This window comes from Arachis ipaensis, chromosome B4 (genome assembly GCF_059453495.1).
Source record: "Arachis ipaensis isolate K30076 ecotype BB chromosome B4, ASM5945349v1, whole genome shotgun sequence".
Classification (NCBI taxonomy): Eukaryota; Viridiplantae; Streptophyta; class Magnoliopsida; order Fabales; family Fabaceae; genus Arachis; species Arachis ipaensis.
Window position 1 is genome coordinate 91,345,154 of NC_142439.1, and position 26,339 is coordinate 91,371,492.

Genomic DNA, 26,339 nt, shown 5'->3' on the forward strand with positions numbered 1-26,339 from the left:
CATGTCATCAGTGGTGCGCAGAGGAGTAGGGGCGGAGAGGGGGAAAAGAGGAAGAGAGAAGGAGAAAGAGGGGAGGGAGGAAGGGGGAAAGGTGGCGGCGGCATCTGGGGGGTCGGCGGCGTCTGGGGGTGGTGGTGGTAGTGACTGGGTGGTGGTGGTTGGTGGTGGTTGGATTGGAGAAGAGAGAAGGGAGGGGAGGGGGTTCAGGGGGGCGCGATAATAGGGTTTCGCGTGACCTGGGTGGTTATAAATTTGAATCCACGCGGCCGCGTGGGGCACGCGGTTGCGTGGCTGGTGCGAAATGGGGGGTGACGCGATCGCGTGGGTCGCGCGATCGCATGGAAGGGGTAAAAAAGGGTAGAACGCAATCGCCTGGGGCATGCGATCGCGTCGCTGGAATTTGTGCTAAACGCACGAATCCAGCGTCGTTCCAGCCCAACTCTCTGTCTCCTTTTGGGATTTGTGCAATCCATGCGATGCGATCGCGTCGCTCACGTGGTCGCGTGGGATTGATTGTCTGCAAGTGACGCGATCGCCTAGGGCATGCGATCGCGTGGGCCATTTTGTGCTAGACGCACAATGGCCGCACGATTCCAGCCCAACTTTCTGGATGTTGGATCCTTATGCCGATTTCCAGGTCACGCGGCCGCGTGGAGGACGCGGTCGCGTGGGAAGTGTATTTCGCCATTGGCGCGATCGCATGGATGATGCGGTCGCGTTGCACAGCCCTTTTTTTGTGTAGAATGCAGAATGCAATATGCAGAATGCAATGCTTAATATGAATGCTATGTATGATTCCAGGTTCAATAAAATGAAAATAAAATTCAAAAAACAAACAAAACTAAATAAAATTAAAATTGCAAAAGGAACGATCATACCATGGTGGGTTGTCTCCCACCTAGCACTTTTAGTTAAAGTCCTTAAGTTGGACATTAGGTGAGCTTCCTGTTATGGTGGCTTGTGTTTAAATTCGTCCAAACTTTGGTTCTAAATCCGCCTTCGTTTTGATCTATATTTTTCCATCCGGGCAGTTTAGAAAGTAGATTCTCACCATAGCGACCAAACGTTTTCCGAGATCCATTCAATTGAGCATGACACCAATCCGTGCACTTCGATTTGAAGCGTGGAACCTTATTGAACCTTGTACACCAGCTCTGAGTACGAGCCATTTCCCTCTTACTCTTAAAGCTGCAGAGGGCTCTAAGCTGGCTATCTGTTTCAGGTAAACCATATTCAAGTGAATAAGTAAAGTTAAAGGTTAAGGATTGTACCCACTTGAAGCTTGTATTAGGTGGTAATGGCCTTGGGGTAGGTGTTTCTGGTGGTTCTATAAGTTCTTCTCCCTTGTGCTCTTCTGTGAATTCCTCCACTTCTTCGCAAGATTCTTCAAATGCATCTGTATCCTGGTCAAAGTCTTCTTTGTCTTCCTCATCACTTGAGTCATAGATTAGAGGTTGAGAGAAATCTACCTCCGCGTCATCTTCGTATTCACTTGGGGAAGATTCTTCGATCTCAGAGAATTCACTTGCGGATGCAAGTTCATTACTAAGAGAGCTAGACTTGTGACTATCATCATCAAGGGAATTTGTCCTGGGTTATTCTGTCTAGTTCTTCATAAACGACTTACCTTGGGGATTGTGCTCTATCCTCCTTAGCATCAATTGTAACGTCCTTGACGGATTTCTCCTCAACTCTGGATTCCCATGGAGGTTCAGCGTCTCCTAGATCTTCAACCAACTCTTCTTCTTGTACAATGACAGCTTCTTCTACTTGTTCTAGTACGAATTCATGCTCTATCTTGTCCACTGGAGTTTCTAGTGTTTCCTTCATGCTACGCTCTTCATTAGATTGTCCACATGGGGCTGTGGTTGGTCCTTGAATGTTCACGCGTCTAGAAGCTAATTGAATTACTGCTTGCTCCAGTTGTCGAACGGTTGTTTGAAGTTTATTTACTGTTGCCTTGAGGCGAACCTCTGATTCTCGGGGTGATGGATTTGGACATGAAACATAGGGAAGTGGTGGTGCTTGGGAGTGATTGGATTGGAACTGGGGTAGGAAAGGATCATACGGTGGCGAATGGTGAAGAGAAGCTTGTGAGTGTGGTGGTTCGAGGTTATGTTGAGAGGATGGTCTATAGGCATGGGGTGGGGCTTGTTCGTAGTCGCAAGGTTATCCACCATATCTATCAGCTGGGTATGCATTGTAGAATGGTCGTTGTCCATGATATCTTGGAGGGTGTTGTTGCCTGAAGGGTTGATTAGATCCTCTTGGCTCCATCCATCTTTGATTGGTCTGACCTTGATGCATATTCCTGCTGTAACTTTTATTTCCTTCAACAAAGTTAGACCCAAACTCAAAGCGAGAGGGGTGAGAATTCATAGTAGCAAATAAAATTAAAAAGGAAAAAAAAAACAAAAATAAATAAACAAGCAAAAGGAAAATATTTACAATAACCAATAATAAGGCACACGTTAGCAGTTCCCCGGCAATGGCGACATTTTGAGAGAGCTGAAGATTGATGGTTTAGAGGTTATAGTAAACTCTTGTTGTGAGTATAGTTACTAAACCAAGCAATCAACCTTTCTTACAAACGTTTTGGTTGTCACAAGTAACAAACCCCTTAAAATTGATGACCGAGTATTAACCTCGGGTTGTCTTCTCAAGGAACTGCAGGGAAGTATGTTCTTATTATTTGTTATGGAAATTGTAAATTTGGGGTTTTAAGAATGAGGAACGAGTAATTTAATGACAAATAAATTAAATGGCAATTAAAATAGATAAATAACTGTAAAGCAAACTTTTGGTAAGGTATGAGAAATTAGAGGTCCTGTCCTAGCTATCCTTATCAATGATGATGATGGTTGAATCTTAATTCCACTTTGTTAACCTTTACTAAGATAAAGCAAGGTCAAGGGATTAATTGGTTTGATCTTCAAATCCTATTTATTTTCTAAGAAAATATTGGGATTATGGAAGTTCGATTCAATTAACAAAGATAACAATTATCAATCACGTTTGAGTTTGATAACTCTTGAGTTACTGATTTCTTAACCAAGACCAAAAGGAGAAAAATAAATCTACTTGGAATAAAAATGTTTTCAGAGTAAAAGCAACAATAGCATAAATAAAAGAAATCAATATTAAACTGAAATACCTCAAATAACATTAATAAAAGAATAATATATAACATGAAAGGATTCATAAAGTAGCTTGCAAAAGTAAATAAAAGGAATATTGAACCTGATCAAAAGAGATAATCCTGAAAGTGAATAAAAATCCTAATTCTAAATCCTAATCCTAAAGAGAGAGAGAGAGAATCTCTCTCTAAACTAAATCTAATTCATGGAAAGTAAAAATTGACAAGCTCCCTTTGAATGGATGCATTCCCTCACTTCATAACCTCTGGTCTATGCCTTTTGGACTTGTATTTGGGCCAAAAAGGGCTTCAAAATTCGCTATGAGCATTTTCTGCAATTTCTGGTGCGTGGCCTCTGTCACGCGTCCGCGTGGGTCACGTGGTCGCATCGTTCGGAGCTTTTCCTTGCCACGCGGTCGCGTCATTCATGCGACCGCGTCATATTCGTTCTGCTTAAGGCACGCGATCGCGTCGTCCATTCGATCGCGTGGATGCCAGTTTCTTCAGAACTCTGTTTTGCACTTTCCTTCCATTTTTGTATGTTTCCTTTCCATCCTTTAAGTCATTACTGCCTTAGAGGATCTGAAACTACTCAACACACTAATCACGGCATCGAATGGAATTAAAGGTAATTAAAATAATTAATTTTAAAGCATAGGAAACATGTTTTTCACATACATCACATAATAAGGAAGAAGAAGTAAAACCATGCAATTAATATGAATAAGTGGGTGAAGGATTGAATAAATCACTCAAACTAAGCAAAAAATATATCATAAAATATGGGTTTATCATATGGTTATGTAGAGGAAGAAGAAAGGATCATTTTGGTGAAATCGGAATTTTGATTTGAGTTTTAGTTCAGAAGAAATCAAGCTCTGAAGATTAAGTGTTCATGAAAGTTTCTCTCTTTTCTCTCTTGTTATTTTTGGTCAAAATGATGAAATGAGACAGCCTTGGTGGTCTTGGGGGTTTAAGGTGAGTTGTGATTGGTTGGCTTGGAGGTGGGTTAAAATAATATTAAAATATCTCAGGTGTATAACTACTAAAACTAGATGTATCGGAACACTCATAAAAACATCTCTAAAAATTATTTTCTGAGCTACTAGCATAAATGACACTAGTAACATATTTATTATGAGAATAGAACATGTATGATGAGGCCTTAGCATTGCTAAAGTCATCAGAGAGTGCCGGTGCTAAGCTGCACCAGTAAACTTTGAACTCGGTTAAACCGATTTTCTGTTTTTAACTAAAACAGACCAGGTAACCTTATAATATCATTCAAGAAGCTTCTAATACTAATATAATGATAATATTATCCTATTATCTCTCTTCTCTCATGAATCGAGTCTGGTTCATCAAACTGACACTATTTACGAAAAACAGAATCAAAACTCTTAACCGATACGGTTCAAAAATTGGGTTTTTCGTGACTACATTATCGAGCGTGCCTCAGAAAAGGTTCTATCTTAAAGATGACATAACGACAATGAGGATTGAGATACTTCATGATATATCAAAGGTTCTCCCCTTACTGATCCTCCGGAGTTCTCCGTACTTTCAGAAAAGATGTCGCGTACTCGAAAACCTAGGTTGTTACAATATGAGCACCCAAAATTGACTTCCGTGGTGTGATCCAGGATCCCATATCTTATCTTCACACCCGTCTTCTAGTTGATCGCCTTGGTTCCGTTCAGGTGACAAGAAAGCAGAATTCTCATGAGAGCACCAAACTATCCTCCTAGACCCATTTAATTGAGCATTACACCAATTCAAGCTCCTCAATTTTGAGCTTCCAACCATAATGAGTTTAGATTTAGAATGTCAACCACTAAACATCCTCCTCTTTCGCTTAATTCCACAAAGCGTCCTAAGTTGGCCATCCGTCTCAAGCAAACCATACTCAAGTGGGATGATAAAGCTGAGAGTTAGAAGTTTTACCCACTCAAGCGAAGGATTGGATGACAAACTAGGTGGAGGGGTTCCCAAAGATCTTGACAAAGCATGTTCTACCCCCGTCCATCCTCTTCTAGAGGTTTCCACCACTTGGCGAGGTTTTTCAAGTTCTTCTTCTTGCCAAGTTTCCTCAAGTTCACATTCTTCTTCACCAATTTCTTCAATCTCTTCCCCATCACTCTCATCATATATAGGAGGTCTAGTGAAGTCTACCTCATCATTAAGTTTAAGCATATCGGGGAAGGATTCTTCAAACTTGAAAGGATCATATGTTGATTCGGGATCATCATAGATAGGAGGGCTTGTTGCTTGGAACACTTCTTCCAGTTCTTCACTCACACTAGGTCTTGGAGGTTGTACGTCCTCCTCAACATTGCATTTTAGTCCATTGGGAGAAGGTTCAACAAGATCGCCAAGGAGATTGATCAATGTGGGCAAAAAATCACTAGTGATGGAATCCACTTCTTGATCAATTTCCTTCGACTCTTTGTCTACTCCCGCTATGTTGCTCTTCTCTTTAATATCTCCTCCAAACTTCTTGGAAGAGGGCTCTTCAACTTGAGATTCCTTTATGTGCTCAACATATCCTAAACATCCACCCACTACTTCCTTTTGTTCGCTATTCTCTACCTTCCCCTCTTGTTGCACTTCTTGCTTCAACTTTTCTTCCTCACCATGGAGCTTCAAGTTTACTCCCTCGCTAGGCTCCTTGATTGTTTCTCCACATTCAACAATGGGGGTACTTAGGGTACACGAGCTTAGGTGGGATGTTAGGTGACTTACGACTTCTACTATGCCGGCCATCTTTGCTCTTAGCTCCTTAAACTTAGTTTCATCCTCCTCTTGTCACCTTAAGATACGAGATTCAAGGTCTCTCAATTCTAACATGAAGGCTTCGTCGGGAGATGGTGGTGAAAGAGAGGGGGCATTGATTGAGGGAAGATTGTCGTAATTAGAAGGTGGTTCATATTGGTGGAATTCTTGAGGTGGTGTGTGTGGAAATTGTGGTTCATGGGAGTATTGGTATGGAGGTGGTGGTTCTAGATGTGACTCATATGGTGGATGATATGGTGGATATGGATCTTGGTCATATGGAGTTGAATGGTGGTGTGAGGCTTGTGAGTATGGTGTATGGCTATATTGAGGAATGGGTTCATATGCATATGATGATTGTGGTTGACAACCACAATGAGGATCATCACACACATTGGATTGATACACATTAGGATCAGGATTATACCCATAAGAGTTTGGAGGAGGTTGTTGCCATGAAGGTTGTTCATAAGCTTGAGGTTCCTTCCATCCTTGATTTCCAAATCCTTGATGCATATCCTCATTGGAGCTTCCATTTCCTACAACATATTTTGAACTACACTCATAGCCAAAAGGATGAGAATAGATAGTGAAAGAGAAAATAAAAACGAGTATTGGTAAGAAACAAAGAAAACAAAATTCTAAGCTAGCAAAAACTAACAAACAACCCAAAATTCAAGCTATTCACAATATATACAATAGCCAATAATATAGTACCATTGTTGTTCCCCGGCAACGGCGCCATTAATTTGATAGCAAAAATTGTTGTCGGTCTAGATTTTCTTCTTCAAGAAAAGAATTACTTCGTTGTAAGCATAGCTCCAAACCAGCAAACAACTCTCACATCAAATTAAATTTTGGTTTTGTCACATGTACAAACCTCAATGAAAATTTACCGAAGTATTTGGACTCCAGGTCGTCTCCCTAGGAAATAATGAAGTGGTCAATTATAGGCTATGAAGGGGTAAAAGGGGGTTTTGATTTGATATGAGGGCAAGAAAGGTAAATTGAACGAGTAATTAATTGAAGCAAGATAAAGAACTCTTGGCTAAGATTTAGGTAATTGAGATCACCATCCTTGTCAACAAACCAAAGATTGGTAATCATGAGAGGCCAACCTATTAAGTCTACTTCCCAAATCTTGAAGTACATCAAATAGTCTTGATCACATCCACCCCTAAGTCCTAACCTACCTACTAATTAACTTAGTATCGGGGTATCGTCAATGGGTATCAAATTGATCACTAAGGGTTCTCAAATCACCAACCCATTATATCCAAATACTCAAGATCACTCAAGTCCCTTGGCTTAGACCAAGAGTTGACAAAACTACTCAAAAACCAAAGAAAACATTTCATCAAACACTTAGAATGCAATAAAAGCAACCATCATAAATTGCACGAATAATAAAATCTATCAACTATCCATTGCAATGAAAGTAAGATCACAACTCAATTCATTAATAAAAAGAAACATCAACATCAAATTGCATTAAATGTGTACCAAATTCAACAAGAGTTCTTCATCACAAAAGGTAGCAAAAAGGGAAATTAACATGGAAACTAAGAGAATCAAGAGTAGAAACATGAAATTGTAGCGAAAACAAGATGAGATCAAGAAATCAAACATGGATTTATAACAATCTAACCTAAACCTAACCTAATTCTAGAGAGAAGAGGGAGCTTCTCTCTCTAGAAAACTAACTAAAGGCTCATGTTGGCTAAACTAATTGGTCCCCCTTTGTTTGGACTTCAATTCTGCATGAAATACACTTAGAAATAAGCTAGATTTGGGCCTGGGTAGCTCAGAAATCGCCCCCAGCAAATTGCCTTTAAGTGGGTCACGTGTTGGTAATGGCGCATACACGCTACGTGCGCATGCGCGTTGATTAGCAAACTCTTCATCTGCGCGGACGCGTCATGTACGCGTGCACATGCCTATGCGAAACCGTTTCTGTGCGTCCGCGCCTTGTACGCGCGCACGCCCTTCTATGCATTCCTAATTCTTGTTTCTTCATGCATTCTCCTCTTTGTATGCTTTTCTCCTCATTTCTTCCATCCAATACTTGCCTTATGAATCTGAAATTACTTAACAAACACATCAAGGCATCGAATGGAATTAAAGTGAATTAAAATCACCAATTTATGGCCTAAAAAGCATGTTTTTACATTTAAGCACAATTGAAGGGAGAATTACAAAACCATGCTATTTCATTGAAAAAATGTTGGAAAAGGTGGTAAAATCCCCCAAAATAAGCACAAGATAAACCACAAAATCGGGGTTTATCAAACCTTTTGAATGTCATCCGCAATGATCTCGTGGACCTTTATCTCTCCCCGCACCATTATGCAATGTAACATGACAGCCTTATGCTTGTTGATTCAGAGGTGTTTACTGTGCCAAGGATTGATCTCTTTATCAGCTCATACCATCCTTTTGCTTCAGGGATGAGATCCCCTTCTTTCAAGAACTTGTGCCTTCGTTGATTGTCCCTCTCCTAGTCAGCATTTACCACACAGATATCACTAGAGATTTCATCATAATCTGGGTTTTCATTTATTCTTTCATGGTACCCTGGCTCATCAAAATGTGCATTCCTAAGTCTCAAGACCTTCATGATGGTCTGTGGACTAAAGTCTACTTCCATTCCCCGTACATAGCTCTTGTAAGTTGGGGCTTCATTCATATTAAGCCTTGGAGTGTTAGCATAAAACTCTCTGATGATGTTTGCATTAATTTTGGTGATTGGTGAGGTTAGCTCTTCCCACTTTCGCTTTCTGATCTTGGCTTTCATTTCTAGGCACCCTTCTTCAGGTAGCTGGAAAGAGACTTCCGGGTATATCTTTTTGTCATTCATTCATCCAAGTTGCATCTGATGGTACCATGATCTGAACTTCTATCGATCATATTCGTTTTCACCCTCTTCAACCATGGATTCTTTTCCTCGTCTTCTTTTGGTACTTGAAGAAGAAGCCATGCTACTCTTGATGGTTGGCCAAGTTAAGGTTAAAGGTTGATGAAGAAAGTTAGTTGGTGTGATGCACTGTCGGATGAGAAGGGTTTGAAGTTAAGGTGGTGTTATGGAAATAAGTAAACAAGGGTGTTTTGTTGCACTAGGAATACGGTTTCTAAGCCTTGGCCTTACAGAACACAAGAGTTGAATATCATGAGTTCAAGAAGTGTGAGTCTTAGTTCACATGCACGATTCAAGTGAGCCCTTTTATAGCAAGCTGTAATGAGGATTGGATGGCTAGGATTCCTTGGGCAAGTTTATGGATCAAGGGTTTGCATGTGACCTTGAATAAAGACAAAAGTTGTCTCTTCATGAAGTATATCTCTCCGGTCTTCTTGGTGCCTTTTCCAAGGAAGTGAATATTCACTCTTCAAACCATGTGACCCACTTTTGTCTTCATGCTAGCTTTACCCTTCCATGTCTTGTCCCTTTCATTCAATAGTGCTCTACTCACCTAACCATCGCAACATGACAAAAGAGACTTTGACTCTCATGACTTGTTCTTGCAATATATGGAACACCAAACTTAATGTTTGGCTATATGTTCCAGGGAACAAATATCAACTGGTGCTAGGGGTGTTCATAAAAAAACCAAAATGTGGTTAACCGGTTAAAAAACCATAACCACATTTTGGTTAACCAGTTTAATGAAACAATTTAAAAACCATATCCATATTTTTTAGAATTGGTTAACCAAAACCAAATTAAAAAAAACCGGTTTTTAACCGGTTAACCAAAACCAAAACCAAATTAAAATCAAAACTTAAATTTCAAAACCAAATTACATACTCTTTCTCTCTCTCTCTCTCTCTCTCACTCTCTCTCTCTCCCCCTTCCTCTCCCTTTCTCTCTCCCTCCCTCTCCCCCTTACTCTCTCTTTCTCTCTCTCCCTCCCTTCTTTCTCTCTCTCTCTTTCTCTCTCTCTCTCTCTCTCTCTCTCTTTCTCTCTCTCTCTCTCTCCTCTTTCTCTCCCTTCTCTCTCTCTCCTCCTATCTCTCTTTTTCCCTACTCTTCCTCCTCCTCCTCTCTCTCTCTCTCTAATTTTCCTCTTTCTCGTCCTCTCTTTTCCTCTCTCTCTATCCTCTCTCTCTCTCTATTCTCTATCCCCTTCTCTCTCTTCTTTTCTCCCTATTTCTCTCCCCTTTCCCTCTCTCTCCCCTTTCCTTCCCCCTCTCTCTCTTCCTTCTCTCTCTAACTCATTTTTCTCTTTATCTCCTCTCTCCTTTCCTTCTCTCTCCGCTTCTCTCTCTCTCTCCTTTTTTTTCTCTTTCTCTCCTCCTCTCTCTCTCTCTCCTATCTCTCTCTTTCCCTATCTTCCTCTCTTTCTCTCTCTCTCTCCCCTCTTCCTCCTCTCTCTCTCCCCTCCCTCCCTCCCTCTCTCTCTCTCTCTCTCTCTCTCTCTCTCTCTTTCTCTCTCTCTCCACCTCGTCTTTCTTTCTCTCTCCCTTGTCTCTCTATCCTTCTCTCCCTCTCTCTCCCCTTCCCTCTTTCTCTCTCTCCCTCTCTCTTTCTCTCCTTCTCTCTCTATCTCTCTCTCATTCTCTTCGCTCTATCACTTTCTCTCTCTCTCTCTCTCTCTCTCTCTTTCCTTGCCCTCTTTCTCCCCCTCCGTTCTCTCTCTTCCTCTCTCTCCTCTCCTTTCTCTCTCTAATCATCTCTTCCCTTTTTCTATCTCTCCCCTCCTCTCTCTCTCTCCTCTCCTCTCCTTCTCTCTCTCCCATATCTCTCTACTTTCTCCTCTCTTTTTCCTTCTCTCTCTCTTTCTCTCTCTCTTTCTCTCTCTCTCTCTCTCCCCTCTCCTTCCTCTCTCTCTTTCTCTCCTTTACCTCCCCTCTCTTTCTCTCTCTCTCTTTTTTCTTTTCTCTCTTTCTCTTTGGCTCATCTCTCTTTCCTTTTCTTCTTTCTCTCTCTCCTCCTCTTCCTCTCTTCATTTTCTCTCCTTCTCCTCTTTCTTTTCTTACTCTCTCTCTTTTCTTTTTCTCTTTCAACCTTCTCTCAATCTCTATCCCTCTTCTATCTCTTTTCTCCTCTTCTCTCTAAAGCGAGAGAGAAGAGAGAGAGGAGGCGAAGATAGAGGAGGAGAAAGAAAAAAAGGAGAGATATAAGAAGAGAGAAGAAGGATAAGAGAGAGAGAAGCAGAGAGAAAAGAGGACAAAGAGAGAGAAAGAGAGAGGGGAGAGAGAGAGAGGATGGGGAGAGAGAAGGAGAGAGACAGAAAAAGAGAAGGAGAGAGAGAAAAGAGAAGAGGGGAGAGCGAAGGAGAGAGGGAGAGGAGGGGAGAGAGAGAGCATGGGGAGAGAGAGGGAGAGAAGGATAGAGAGAACGAAAGGGGAGGGGGAGAAAGAGGGGGAAGGGAAAGGGGAGAGAGAGAGATAGATAGAGAGGAGGGGGAGAGAGAGAAGAGAAAGAGAGGAGGAGAGAGAAAAATGAGAGAGAGAGAGAGAGAGAGAAAAGAAAGAGAAGAGGAGAGAGAGAGAGAAAGAGAAAAATTATTTATAGAAAATATTGAAAAGAGATAAGAAAGAAAAAGGAACGAAAGCAATGGAAGGGACTTCATTATTTACAAATGTTACTCGTATCATTTAGAAAGAAAAAAATTAGATTAAAAAAATTCAATTAAAAAAAGGTTTAAAATTTTGGGTTTTTGTATGTAAAAATATTAATTTTTGTGTAAAAATCTAATTTTACATGTAAAAACCAATTTTATGGTATAAAAACCAATTTTTTAGTATAAAAACCGGTTTTTGCCCTAAAAACCGGTTTTTTGTATAAAAATTTGGGTTTTATATGTAAAAATATTAATTTTTGTGTAAAAATTTATTTTTACATGTAAAAACCAATTTTATGGTATAAAAACCAATTTTTTAGTACAAAAACCAGTTTTTTTGGTGTAAAAACCGATTTTTTAGTACAAAAACCGGTTTTTTATATAAAAACCGGTTATTTTTTTAAAAACCGGTTTTTATTTTAATAACCGGTTAAAAACCGGTTTTGAAATTCACTAACCGGTTAATAACCGGTTTCATCATGTAAAACCAATTTGGTTAATTAACCAATACTATATTTTTGGTTAACCAAAAAACTGGTTTGGTTTTTGGATTAACCAAACCATGAACACCCCTAACTGGTGCTATGATCATTATTTTTGAAGGGTATCTTAGTGTGCCTGTGGGCACACCAACCTTAGAAATTGATCATATGCCTCTCAATACCATGAGTAGTTATCAAAATTGTCCTTACGAGCTTGAATCTATGTTAGAGAAACACTTATTAGTCATACTGAAATATCTATATATATAAAAAAAAAGCGAATCATAAATCATGGGTTGCCTCCCATGGAGTGCTTCTTTAGTGTCACTAGCTTCACGATTGGTCTTTGTCATGGTAGGTTGTAATGCCTTAGGTCTTCTCCCCTTATAGTGAATTTATCCCCACTTGATTCCTTGGTTATCTCCAGATGCTCTAGGGAGAGGATTTTTCTGATTGTGAACACTTGAGGTAGCTGAGATGGGATGGTTGGAAGATGGGGTGGAATTGATGGATGGTGGATTGATATCACCTTGTCTCCAGGTGAGAAACCATCTGTAGGAACCTTTTTATTTCTTCATCCCCTTGGTGGTCTCTTCACAACTCTTTTCTCTTCATCCAGTGGTGCCCCATTGACTCTTGTTGTGCCAGGGTGTTCCTTGCTAGCTGCTTCTCTCAGCTCTTGTGGCTTCAGCTCTTCCTGGAACTCATTTGGTTGCTTCATTTCATGAGTTTCTTGTTGGTTTTTCAAGTAGAGCTCCTGATGCTTGCCTGGTGGTTCATTGCTGTTTTTATGCAGAGAGCTCTCACTACATTATTCCTTTGATTTCTTGCTCTCTTGCTCAGATTCGTGCATGGGCTTGAAGGCCTGGAAAGTGAGCTGCTCATCCTGTATTCTCAGTATCAACTCTCCTTGTTCTACATCAATGAGTGCTCGACCAGTAGCCAGAAATGGTCTCCCCAAAATAATTGGATGGAGGTAGTTTTCCTCCATGTCTAGAATAACAAAATATGTGGGGAGGAAGTAGTTTCCCACTTTTACCAACACATTCTTCACTATTCCTTCAGCCTGCTTCTGAGTTTTATCAGCCAATTGTTTGATGACATCAGTGGTCTTCATCTCATTGATTTGTAACTTCTTCATAAGAGATAGAGGCATCACATTTATGCTAGCTCCTAGATCACAAAATCCTCTGTCAAGTTTTGTTTTTCCTATGATACAAGGAATATGAAAACTTCCTGGATCTCTTTTTTTTAGGAGTAAGTCTTTCTGAATGAGAGCACTGCATTCCTTGTTCATCACCACTGTTTGGCCACCTCTCAGGTTACTCTTCCTGGCTAGTAGCTCCGTCATCCACTTGACACAAGTAAGCATCTGTTTGAGGACTTCGAGGTAGGAAATGTTGACACTAAGAGATGCAAACATATCTAGGAATCTTGAGTATGATCTTTCTTTCTCACCTCCCCTGAGTCTCTGAGGAAATGGTGCTTGTGGCACATATGGTTGCAGATCTTGTTTCTCTGGTGATTCTCTTTCTTGGGCAGTGTCAGTCTTTTGCTCAAACTCTTCTTCCCTAACCTCCTCACTTGCTAGGCTTACTGCCTTGCATTCTTCCCATGTCACCTTTTGCGTTCCTCTTCTTGGATTCTTCTCAGTGTCACTTGGAAAGCTGTCTGTGGATTTGGGTATTTGTTGAGATAGGTGTCCCACTTGCAATTCGAGATTCTTAATAGCTGCCCCTCTACTGCTCATGTCCACTCTTTCTTCTTCCTTGAATTTCTTTATTTCTTCAACTTCTTTGCGTAGGCTTGCAAGCATTGCTTCTATCCTAGCCATTCTTTCATCTTCCTGTGGTGAAGGTTAGTTGAAATTGTGGTGTTGAAAGTTGTTGTTGTGGCTTTGGTATGGTGGTTGTGAGTAGGTATTTTGTGTGGCATTGTAGGGTCTTTGGTTGGAGTTTTGGTGGGTGGAGTTGTTATACTGGGTTGGATTATGTGGACTGTGGTCTTGGACTTGGCTTTGTTGGTTCCCCCACCCAAAGTTTGGGTGGTTTCTCCAACCAGAGTTATAGGTTTTGAAGTAAGGATCATTGGTTGGCCTGGATGAATTTCCAAGTAATTAGCTTCCTCCAAGTTAACTCCTTCTTCAGTTTCCAATTCCTCTTGAGATGAGGATTGAGTGTGGATAGCTGCAGCTTGATTCTTCTCTATTTGTTTGGTCAATTCAGCAAGTTGCTTGGTGATTATCTTGTTCTGGGTCAGGATTGCATCCATTTGATTCAATTCCAAGACTCCCCTGTTGTTACTCCTATCTGAGGCGTAAAAATACTCATTATCAGCCACTGTCTCTATCACATCAATGGCTTCCTCAATGGTCTTTTTTTGTTGAGTGACTCTCTAGATGAGTGGTCTACAGCCTTCTTGGATTCACAATTCAGACCTTCATAGAAGATATGAAGTTGCACCCACTCATTAAACATGTCAGGGGCCATTTCCTCATCAGATCTTTGAATCTCTCCCAGGCTTCATAAATGGTCTCACCATCTAGTTGTCTGAACGTCTGCACTTCAGTTCTGAGCCTGTTGACCTTTTGTGGAGGGTAGAACTTTGTCAAGAATCTGTTCATTACATCTTCCGATGTTGTCAAGCTTTCCATTGGGAATGATTCCAACCATTTTGATGCTTTGTCCCTCAAAGAAAATGGAAATAGTAATAGTCTATAGGTGTCAGGATGAACACCATTAGACTTAACCGTGTCACATATCCTTAAGAATATAGTGAGATGCTCATTTGGATCTTCTTGGGCACTACCTCCATAAGAGCAGTTGTTTTGTACAAGAGTTATAAGCTGGGGCTTCAATTCGAAATTATTGGCATTGATGGTTGGCTTTTGAATGCTGCTGCCACAATTTCCTGGGTTTGGATTGATGTATGATCCCAAAACTCTCCTCTCCTGTCCAGCAGGATTAGCTCTACCTCTTCTGACATTGTTGTTCACCTCTTCTTCATGATGGTTTTCCATATTGTCCTCCATGGTTATATCAAAGTATTCCTCCTCTTCTTCTGCACCAACAACCCTTTTTTCTCTTGCTTTCCTCCTTAATCTCAGGAAGGTTCTTTCTGGTTTACTATCAAAAGAAGTTGAAGTTTCCTTTCTCCTACCTGTCATACAATGAACAAGTACAAGAAACAGCAAGTGTAGAGTCTAAAAGAACAGAGTATAGTTAGCTTGGTTAGAGAAATTTATCAAATAGTTAGTAGGTTAGCTTGCTAGAAAGTAAAGCAGTAAGATAAATTCAAGAAAAATAAGTAAAATTGCAGAAACTAAATGAACAACTAGAATTAAAATTCAATTAATTAAAACAGACAGTAAAGTGCTCAATCTAGTTATCCTTCAATTTGGTAATTGTCAATACAAAACCAATCCCCGTCAACAGCGCCATAAACTTGATACACGGAAATTTGCCTCTCAACTAATTTCCCTCCGGCAAGTGCACTGGATTGTCATCAAGCAAAAACTAACAAAAGAGTGAGGTCTAATCCCACAGGGATTGGTAGATCGAGCAATTATAATTGGAGAATTATTCTAGTTGAGCGAAATCAGAATTAAGATTGGTATTACAGAATGTAAAATGGCGGGAAACTTAAATTGCAAGAAATTAAATGAACAAAAAATTAAATTGCAGAGAATTAAAGTGACAGAATCTTGAATTGCTGGAAATTAAATGGGATCGGGGAATTGAGCATGAAATTAAAGATGCACAAAGTAAATAGAATGGGTAAGATCAGAGATGGGGATTCATTGGGTTTCAAGAGGTATTGAATTCTCTGGATCAAATTATTTTCAACTCTTCCTCAATCAAAGCATTCATTGACATTGCTTAGCAATCTTAGATGATTGGATCCCAATGTCTTGGCTCACCAATCTCTCTAAGCATGAACAATTGCCCAATGTCTTGATTTAATTGCTCATGGGAAGAGTTTAAGTTCGATCACTAAGTATACCACACAGATTCATAGATCAAAGTGTTGGTAGGATTACATGTCACTATATCCATCCAAACCCCAATCTAATCCACTGTGAGAAAGCAACTCTAGCATGAGTTCTTCATTCCTCTCTCAAGGCTCTGAAGAATTCCAATTATGGATAGCTTTTCTCTCAAGACAACTATCCAATTGAATTAAGACCGAAAGCTTTCTAACAATAATCAAGAGAAAAGAAAGAAGAAGAAGATGAAAACTACTATTGATCCATTGAATTACAATAGAGCTCCCTAACCCAATGAAAGGGGTTTAGTTGTTCATAGCTCTCAAAATGGAAATTGGAATTGTAAAATACATTCTGAAATTGAAAGTGCAGAGAAGTAAGGAAAACTAAAAATGAAAAAAAGAAAAAGGTCGAAAGATCTACTCTAACTTAAATTCTAAGATATCTATACACTCTCTTCTATTGATCTTCAAGCCTTCAATTGGGCTTTTGGCCTTGAGGAAATTGGGTTGAAGATGGTGATGCCAGGGCATTTTGGCCAATTTCACTGACCTTTTCTTTATTATTTTAGGGTAGTTTCATGCATTTTCTTAGTAAATAAGCAAGTTTTGGGTAGAAATACACTTACATCTTGATTCAAGAAAACATTGTGAACTTTACATGATTTCATGAGAATTATGTATGAATTGCATGATAAATTGGATAATGCATGATCTCATGACTTGGAATAGAGCTTTGATGCACTTTATTTTCTTGATTTCAGGATAAAGGAAGCAAGGAAGAGCCACGTTAGTAGCCACGTTAGTCTAATTAACGTGACCACTAACGTGGAATGGGCATAAGCTTGTAGCGTTAATGAGAAAAGTGATTGCCAATAACACCTTCGAAAGCCATCATAGCCCACGTTAGTTACATTAATGTGGTAGATAATGTGGAAAGAAAAGAAGAGCTCCAACGTTAGTGGTGAAAGTGAACACCACTAACATTCCAAAAGGCCATACATAAGCCACGTTAAGAGCCACGTTAATCTAATTAACGTGAACTCTAACGTTAGTGGTCACGTTAATACCACTAACGTGAAGGGTAACGTGGAGCAAGGACTGATAGGCCAATGTTAGTGACACTCACATTTGTCACTAACGTTGGAGATGGCAATTACCACCACGTTAGTGGCCACGTTAATCTAATTAACATGAACTCTAACGTGGGAAGGAGGGGCGTTTGGAGCGTTAGTGACAAAGGTAAGTGTCACTAATGCTCTCGAAGCTTAGGCATGCCCACGTTAAGGGTCACGTTAGCTATACTAACGTGAAGTCTAACGTAGGGAAAAGAGGCAATTCGCAACGTTATTGGAAAAGGTGAATGCCAATAACGTTTGCGAAGGACCAAGAGGCAACGTTAGTGGTCACATTAGTGCCACTAACGTTGAAGTTAACGTGGATCATTTTTGGTTTGGAACGTTAGTGAAAAAGGTGATCGTCACTAACATTCTCGAACCCACATTTTCACTTAACGTTAACACCACTAACGTCCTAACTAACGTCCATGCCTAACTCACACTTTCTCTGCAAGCTAAGCTGAGCCCAATGAAGATTATAACTGCTTCAACTCAAGATCAAAGGTCCATATCCAAGACTTGAAGAGCCAACTAGAAGATCAGAAGAGTAATATATATAGGAGTAGTTTTGAACTAGTAAAAAAAGCTTTTGGCATTTTAGAGAACTACACTCTATATATTTTACTTGCTCTGCTATTTCTAGTTTTATTTTCCAGAATGTACTTTTCATTTATGCTTTCCATTTCCAGAGCTATGAACAACTAAACCCCTTTTCATTGGGTTAGGGAGCTCTGTTGTAATTTGATGGATCAATAATAGTTTTCATTATTCTTCTTCTTTCTTTTCTCTTGATTTTACTAGAAAGCTTTCAATCTTCATCCAATTGGGTAGTTGTCTTGGAAAAGAAGCTATTCATACTTGGATCTCTTCGGAACCTTGGAAGAGGAATTAAGAGATCATGCTAGAAATGCTTTCTCATGTTGGACCAAATTGGGATTTGGATGGATATTGTGACATATAATCCTACCAACACTTTGATTTGGGAATACATGTGGTATAATCAGTGACCATACTTCATCTCTTCTCGTGAGCCATTAGACCAAGGAATTGGCTATTGATCAAGATTTGAGAGATTGAATTACCAAGGAATTAGAATCCAATCACTTAAGATTGCCAAGGAGATCAATGAATGCATTGATTGAGGAAGAGATGAGAATGAACTTGATCCGGAGAATACAACATCTCCTGAGCCCAATGAATCCCCCATTTCTGATCTTACCCATTCTCTTTATTTTTTGCCATTTATTTTTATGCTCATATTCCCAAATCCCCATTTAAGATTCTGCAATTTACTTTCCGTCATTTACATTCTGCCCTTTTACTTCCAACAATTGCATTTTCTGTTATTTACTTTTCCGCGATTTACTTTTTTGCAAATCTCAACTCAATTTCTACTTAGCTCAACTAGAACATTCCTCTGATTAAAGTTGCTTGACCAATCAATCCCTGTGGGATTCGACCTCACTCTATTGTGAGTTTTTACTTGACGACAATCCGGTATACTTGCCGAGGGAAATTTGTTGAGAGAAAGTTTCCGTGTATCAAGTTTATGACACCGTTGCCAGGGATTGATTTTATATCAACAATGATTAAATTGGTGGATAACTAGATTGAGAATTTTTCATTTGTTTGATTTAATTTCATTTGAGTAATTTACTTTTAGTTTTAGTTATTTGTTTCCCTTTACCCCTTACCCATTTGTGGTGTTCTCTTATTTGTTACAATTCAGTTCACTAACCCACTAACTGTTTGATATATTGCATCACTCACACTAACAGCATTTCTAACAAGAATACTTTCTGCATTTATCTCTTTCTTGCTTTTGCCTTGTTGGTTGTATGACAGGTAGAAGAAGCGGTGCTTCAACTTCCTTTGATTCTGAACCTAAGAGGACCTTCCTTAGATTAAGGAGGGAAGCAAGAGGAAAGAGAGTCGTTGGTACGGAGGAAGAGGAGGAGTATTTTGAACCAGACATGGATGAGAATATGGATAACCATCATGAAGAAGAGGCTCACAACCATGGCAGAGAAGGTCCAGTGCATCATGCTGGGCAAGAGAGAAGAGTTCTAGGCTCTTATATCAATCCAAACCCAGGAAACTGTGGAAGTAGCATCCAAAAGCCAAACATACATGCCAATAACTTTGAACTAAAGCCACAGCTCATCACCCTTGTTCAGAACAACTGTTCATTCGGAGGAAGTGTCCAAGAAGACCCCAATCAACATCTAACCACATTCTTGAGGATATGTGATACTGTGAATTCTAATGGTGTACATCCTGACACCTATAGACTGCTTCTGTTTCCCTTTTCACTCAAGGATAAAGCATCTAAATGGCTGGAATCTTTCTCGAAGGAGAGTTTAACCACCTGGTGATGACATGTCATCATGTCATGTTTTTCTATGCTTTTTCATACAAGAAATTTATGATTAGTGCTTAAATATTGCATTCTTTGGTGCTTAAATGGTATATTTCTTTGATCTTTTGAATTTATAAATTTTGTAGGAAATAAGAAGAAAAAGAAGCAAAAGAGCACAAAATAAGCTAAAAAGAAGAAAAGAAGAATTTTGGGCACGCTTTGAAGATTGAGCACGCTTTGGAACCCTAGGCCACGCTTTTAAAAGCGTGGCCCATGACCTTGAAGCCGTGGCATTTAATGATGCCTCATGCATGCATTATTAATAATTAAAGCATGCATGGATGAAAGTTTCATTACTAATGCCCATTAGGCAAATCAAGTCACGTGAATGCTCATGCATGCATTTAATTATTAATGAATGAATGAAACATGCATTATTAAAGCCAATGATTTAATGAAAGCATGATAATGAATGCAATGCTACGGCATTAAGGAATTTATGGAAGCATGCATTATTACATGAATGAACGCTCATGATAGGAAATTGGATTAAACAAATGAAAGCATGTAGCACTCATTAAAGTAACCGAGCGCTCATCCAATTCAACAAGACCAAGGAAAAGAAGAACAAGCAAAATAGCGCTCAGTTCACTTTCCTAACTGAGCTTTATCGGGCTCCCACTCAAGAAAATTCAAGGAAAAGGCTCACAAAAGTGTTTCCACCAAAGTTCGAACCCAAGACCTCACACTTAAGCCAAAGGCGCTACCAAGGCACACAAAGGGAGCTTAGTTAACTTTCTCAACTGAGCGCTATTTCCCCCACACTCCTCACATTTTGGCATGCAAAGGAAGCTAATCGTGCACACAAAATTGACACGAACGAGGGGCTGGGACGTGCACAAATGGGCAAGGCAAAGCAAGTTTGGGCGCTCAGTTGTGTTAATCAACTGAGCCGTGCCCTGGGAGTGACTGATGGCCAATTTTTAGAGTAAAAAATAAATTTAAATCTTCACAAAATTTAAAAAGCCAATTGGATCCATTCTTCTTCAAATCCAAAGCAAGCAAAGCCCACATCACCACTCAAAGGCACAAGAACAAGCTAGAATTAGGATTTTTATTTAATTTGTTTTTCATTTCAACTTCATTTTATTTTCATTTTGTAAAAAGCCTATATAAAGGCATCATTCTCATTTTCATAGGAAGGCTAGCTCCATTATGGAGCAATAGGAGTAGGATAGAATAGCTCTCTCTCTTTTAATTTTCCTTGTTGAATTTGAGAATTAAAAATCACATTTGAATTTTCTTTTCTTCTCTGCTTCATTTTCCTTCTTCTGCAAGTTTCCCTTTCTGCAAATTTCATGATTCAATTCCCATTGAGCTTGAGTTTAATCTTCTGTTATCATTGCTACCTACTCCCTTTGCTTCCAATTTACTTTCATTGCAATTTAGATCTTTCTGTTCCTCTGCATTTTACACTTGATGTTTGCTGTGATCTTGATTTACATTTCCTGCAACTTTACATTTTCTGCAATTGCTCTAAGTTACTAATTTACTGCTTTCTTTAATTTCCAACACCCAGCCCCATTACAATTCATGTAAATTACTTTTCTTGCAATTTAAGTTTCAGCTATTTTACTTTCTTGTTCTTTAAGTTACTTGCAATTTATCTATTCTGCTCTTTACTTTCACTGCAATTTACTTTCTGCAATTTAAATTCCTTGCAATTTCCTTTCTGTTGGTTACATTTCACACAATTCACTCAATGTTAGCTTGACTAATCTAATCACCCACTAAAGTTGCTTGATCCATCAATCCTCGTGGGATCGACCTCACTCTAAGTGAGTTTTACTACTTGATGCGACCCAGTATACTTGCCGGTGAGTTTTTGGGTTTTTGGAAATCCATTTTTCCAAATTTTCCCATTACCTGGGAAGATGTGGTGAACAAATTCTTGGCGAGATTCTATCATCCTCAAAGAATCAACAGGCTGAGAGCTGAGGTACAAACCTTCAGGCAACAAGATGGTGAAAATCTCTATGAAGCATGGGAGAGGTTTAAGGGCTTGACAAGAAGGTGCCCACCAGACATGTTCAATGAATGGGTGCAGCTACATATTTTTTATGAGGGTCTTTCTTACGAATCAAAGAAGGCAGTAGACCACTCATCTGAGGGATCTCTGAACAAGAAGAAGACCATTGAAGAAGCCATAGATGTCATTGAGAATGTAGCCGAGAATGACTACTTCTATGCTTCTAAAAGAGGCAATACTAGAGGAGTGATAGAGCTAAACAACGTTGATGCGCTGCTGGCTCAAAACAAGATGATCACCAAGCAGCTGGCTGACCTTACCAAGAAGATGGAAAGGAACCAGGTGGCAGCAGTCACCACCTCATCAGTAGCTCAAGTAGTGAATGCAGAGGATGAGAGTAACCAGGAGCAAGCCAACTATATTGGAAACTCACCTAGGCAGACCCATGATCCATACTTCAAAACTTATAATCCTGGTTGGAGGAACCACCCAAACTTTGGATGGGGAAATCAACAAGATCAAGGCCAAGATCAAAGACGTCACAACCCCAATAACAATGCAGCTCACCAACATTCCACACAGAGATCATATTAGCATCCACCTAATAATACCTTTCAACATCCATATCAAAACCAAAATGGCCCTTCTCATCCTTGCAATCTCAACTCACCATCATCCGAAGATAGACTCTCAAGGATTGAGACTCTACTTGAAGGCATATGTAAGGAAATCCAAGATAACAAGGTGTTCAAGGAGGAGGTGCGAGCCAATATTAAAAACCAGGGAGACACCATCAAGAGGCTGGAATTTCAAGTAGGATACCTCTCTGAGAAGATTCCCAATCCTACTGACAGCTTCCCAAGTGATACAGAGAAAAACCCGAGAGGTGAAGCAAAGAAATTAAGATGGGAAAAGTGCAAGATGGTCACTATAAGTGATAAGGGGACTAAGGAAGAGCTGAACAAACCCTTAGAACAATCTGGAGATACCTCAGCAGAGAAGCAAGAAGAGGGTCACCAAGAAACCAAAACTACATAGAAGGAGATCCTGAACCTCTATGCACCTTTTCCCCAAAGACTCAAGGGTGGTGTAGAAAAGAGAATATACTCAAAGTTCCTCGACATGTTTGCATCCCTTCGTGTGAACATACCATTCATCAAGGCTCTCCAACAAATGCCCTCATACATTAAGTGTATGAAGGAGCTGCTGACCAGGAAAAGCTCACTCAAGGGAGGGCAAACAATAGTGATGAATAAGGAGTGCATTGCTCTCATTCAACCAGAGTTTCCTACAAAAAGGAAGGATCCAGGGAGTTTTCACATCCCCTGTGCCATAGGAGAAACACTGATTGATAAGGGACTCTTTGATCTAGGAGCAAGCATTAATTTAATGCCTCTATCTCTCATGAAGAAGCTGCAGATCAATGAGCTAATGCCCACAGATGTAGTCATCAGGCTGGTTGACAAAACTCAAAAACAAGCAGTAGGAGTGGTTGAAAACGTGTTGGTGAAGGTTGGGAACTACTTCCTTCCCACAAACTTTGTCATATTAAAAATTAAAGAGAGTTACCTCCATCCAATCATATTGGGAAGACCATTCCTAGCTACAGCCAGATCGCTTATAGATGTGGAGCGAGGAGTGCTAATACTGAGGATACATGATGAACAACTTACTTTCAATGTCTTCAAATCCTCACAAGAAGCAGATCAAGAAAACAAGGAACCAAGGGAAGATCACGACAAGGCACTGGTGGAATAAACAAGCACTGAAACACAAACTGTACACCTGGGAATCCCTTTGGTTGGTAAGCAAAACAGTCAGAAGGTGCCACAGCTAAAGGAAACCTAAGAGAAGCTAAAACAACCAGAGTCATATGAGACCAGCAACAAAATTTCCCTGGAAAAAGAGGCCACAAGGAGCAGGGTAGCGTTAAAAGAAACAAGGGAGAAGGCACTAAGGAGATGGAGGAACAAGAAGATCCCTACAGAGGATTTCTCTCTAGGGGACAAAGTGATCTCAGCTTATCTCCCAGCTATCCCACCTCATCTCCCCACTATCCCATCTCAGCTGCCTAAAATTTTCACCATCAGCAGAATTCTCTCCTTAGAACATGTGGAGATCCTTAATGAAGCCAATGGAGATAGATTCACTGCGAGGAGGGAAGATTTGAAGCATTACCAACCACCCTGACAGAGGCAGAACGTTAAGATAGTGACGCTAAAGAAGCGCTTCATGGGAGGCAACCCATGTTTTATATGTTTTTAAAGTAGTTAATAAAGCAAGGTTCATGAATTCCAAATCAACTTTGACATACACTTAAATGAATCCTTGTATGCAGCACATAGTGAATAACAAGTTTGGTGTTCAAGGCATACTAAGAGAACATAAATGTAATTCATATCATGTTACTCTTAGAACCTTGAACAAATCTTTTTTACACCACATGGCCACAAACTAAGTTTGGTGTCACCAATGTTGCATACATGAACAATTAAATAGTCAGTTGGTTTGCATTCATGAATAGCACTTAGTTATTTTAAAAAAAAATTTAAAAAGTAGTTATCCCACTTTTTGAATTTTTGCCGCCACTATCCACAAAGTTATTAATTACATTCCTTTTATCTGGTAGGAGAAATGAAGCGAAGATTGGAAGGAATTGATGGGACAATTGAAGAAGGAGGGTTCGGCCACTTCACAAAGGGGGACTATACACATGTCTTCAAGGGGAATGCATTGGGAAATGTTGCCATGCAACATTGGAAGAATAATACCCTTGGAGACCGAACCAACCCCATCATAAAAGTGATGATCCTTGTGCCCGTCCCATGCTAAACCCCATCCATTCATTATAAGCCTACACCATCAATCCACACCTTTCATTTGCCCACCACTTGTCTATATAAGTGGTTCCTAGTCCGTACCTCTTTACAATCCAAATTCCCTTCCTTTGTACTTCTCACTCTCGGAACTCAACACCTCTTACCCCATCGAAAGCACTCTCACCCACTCCCTTAACTACACCCTATCCTAACCCGGACGAATCCCATCATCTATCCACACCCTTCAACAGTCACTTATGGCATCATCAAGCTCTAAAAGAAGAAAAGGAAAGGAGCCTATGGAGCAACGCCCTTTCGATGAGAAAAAATTTAGAACCTTTCACCATGCATTGTAATTCGGGTGGATGGTTGATAAGGAGATCATATATAAGCTAGGTTTTCAAGTCAGAAAAACTAAGTGCCCCGAAATCACAGAAAAGGTGAAAAAAAAGAAGATGGGAGCTCCTCACTGATCCGGTCACAAAAGTAAATGCAACTCTTGTAAGAGAGTTTTATGCAAACGTAGTCAGGTATGATAGGGCGGATGAGTCCTATATAAGTTTTGTAAGAGGGGCAACAGTGGATTTAGTCCTGTGAGCATCATGAGGGCGTTAAAACTACGAACCATACCATTTACAGAAGAAAGTTATCAATCCAGAATAGATAGCAGTCCCAATTATGACCAGATTGTGCAAGATATTTGCGTACAAGGAGCTGATTGGGTACGAGATCCCCAGAGGAAGCCCAAGTTCATTAAGAGAGGGGACCTCACTCCTGAAGCAAAGGGGTAGTTTGAAATTGTAAGGAGATCCATCCTCCCCGCCGGGAATAACTCAGAGGTGAATCTTAAGAGAGAAACAACGATGCAATGTATACTTAAAGGGGGAGAGATCAAGGTTCATGAACTCATAGCCCAAGGCATTAGGAAGATGGCTGAGAAAAGTGATTCTGGAGGAAAGTTAGGCTACCCAGTACTATTTTCTGTCTGTGTGACAGGGCTGAGGTGGTGTTCGAAGATGGAGACCCCGAGTGGATAAAAGTGGGCATCCCAATTACTGTTCGACGAATGCATTCTATTGCATCTCCCCTACCTCAACGAAGGTTAAGAAAGAGGGCAGCCCATCAAGCTGAAGAAGAACAAAACCTGGAAGAGCAAGCTCCAGCCACTTTGAATATGCACCAATTATAAGAAGCCATTGATGGCTTATCTAGGCAGTACTTAGAGAACCAAGGAGCACAGAAGGAGTTTCAATTACAATTGGTGGATCGCCAAGAAGAATCACTCACTAGGTGGATGAATCAACAAGGGGAGTGGCAAAAGCAAGTGAGGGAGCAGCAATTGAAAAAAGGAAAACAATGGGGTGAATCTTTCCACAGGTTGGAACAAAAGCAAGATCAACAACAAGAAGCCATCCAGAAGCTAATCAACATCCAAGCACATCAAGGTGCACACATACATGAGATGCATCGGAAACAAATAGAACAGGCAGAACTCTTCGACGAATACAGGGCATTCTCAGAAGGAATTTACATGAGTGAGACTGGACATCATGTGAACACTCAAGCCAGGCTCGAATACTTAGTCAGACAACTACCTATATTACTAATGAGCGGATATTTTATACGCTTTTTGGGGTTAATTTCATATAGTTTTTAGTATGTTTTAGTTAGTTTTTAGTTTATTTTCATTAGTTTCTAGGAAAAATTCATATTTCTGGACTTTACTATGAGTTTGTGTGTTTTTCTGTAATTTCAGGTATTTTCTGGCTGAAATTTAGGGAGCTGAGTAAAAATCTGATTTAGGCTGAAAAAGGACTGCTGATGCTATTGGATCCTGACCTCTCTGCACTCGGAATGGAATTTCTGGAGCTACAGGAGTCCAATTGACGCGCTTCCAATTTCGTTGGAAAGTAGACATCCAGGAGTTTCCAGCAATATATAATAGTCCATACTTTGCTCAAGGATAGAGGACGTAAACAATGCCAGTTTCACATTGCAGTCTGGCGTCCAACACCAGAAACACGTTACAAGTTGGAGTTCAATGCCAAAAACAGGTTACGGCCTGGTGTTGAAGGCCCA

The 26,339-nt window shown here is 40.0% G+C and overlaps 2 non-coding genes across 2 annotated transcripts; one reads left to right on the plus strand and one right to left on the minus strand.

The window, feature by feature from the left end:
- Positions 1-14,426: 14,426 nt before the first annotated feature.
- LOC148568344 (small nucleolar RNA R71) lies at positions 14,427-14,529 on the plus strand. Its single transcript, XR_015883084.1, has one exon. It is a non-coding gene; the product is annotated as a small nucleolar RNA R71 (small nucleolar RNA).
- A 6,867-nt stretch (positions 14,530-21,396) lies between these two features.
- Positions 21,397-21,500, minus strand: LOC148568345 (small nucleolar RNA R71). The gene has a single exon (XR_015882109.1). It is a non-coding gene; the product is annotated as a small nucleolar RNA R71 (small nucleolar RNA).
- Positions 21,501-26,339: the final 4,839 nt, after the last annotated feature.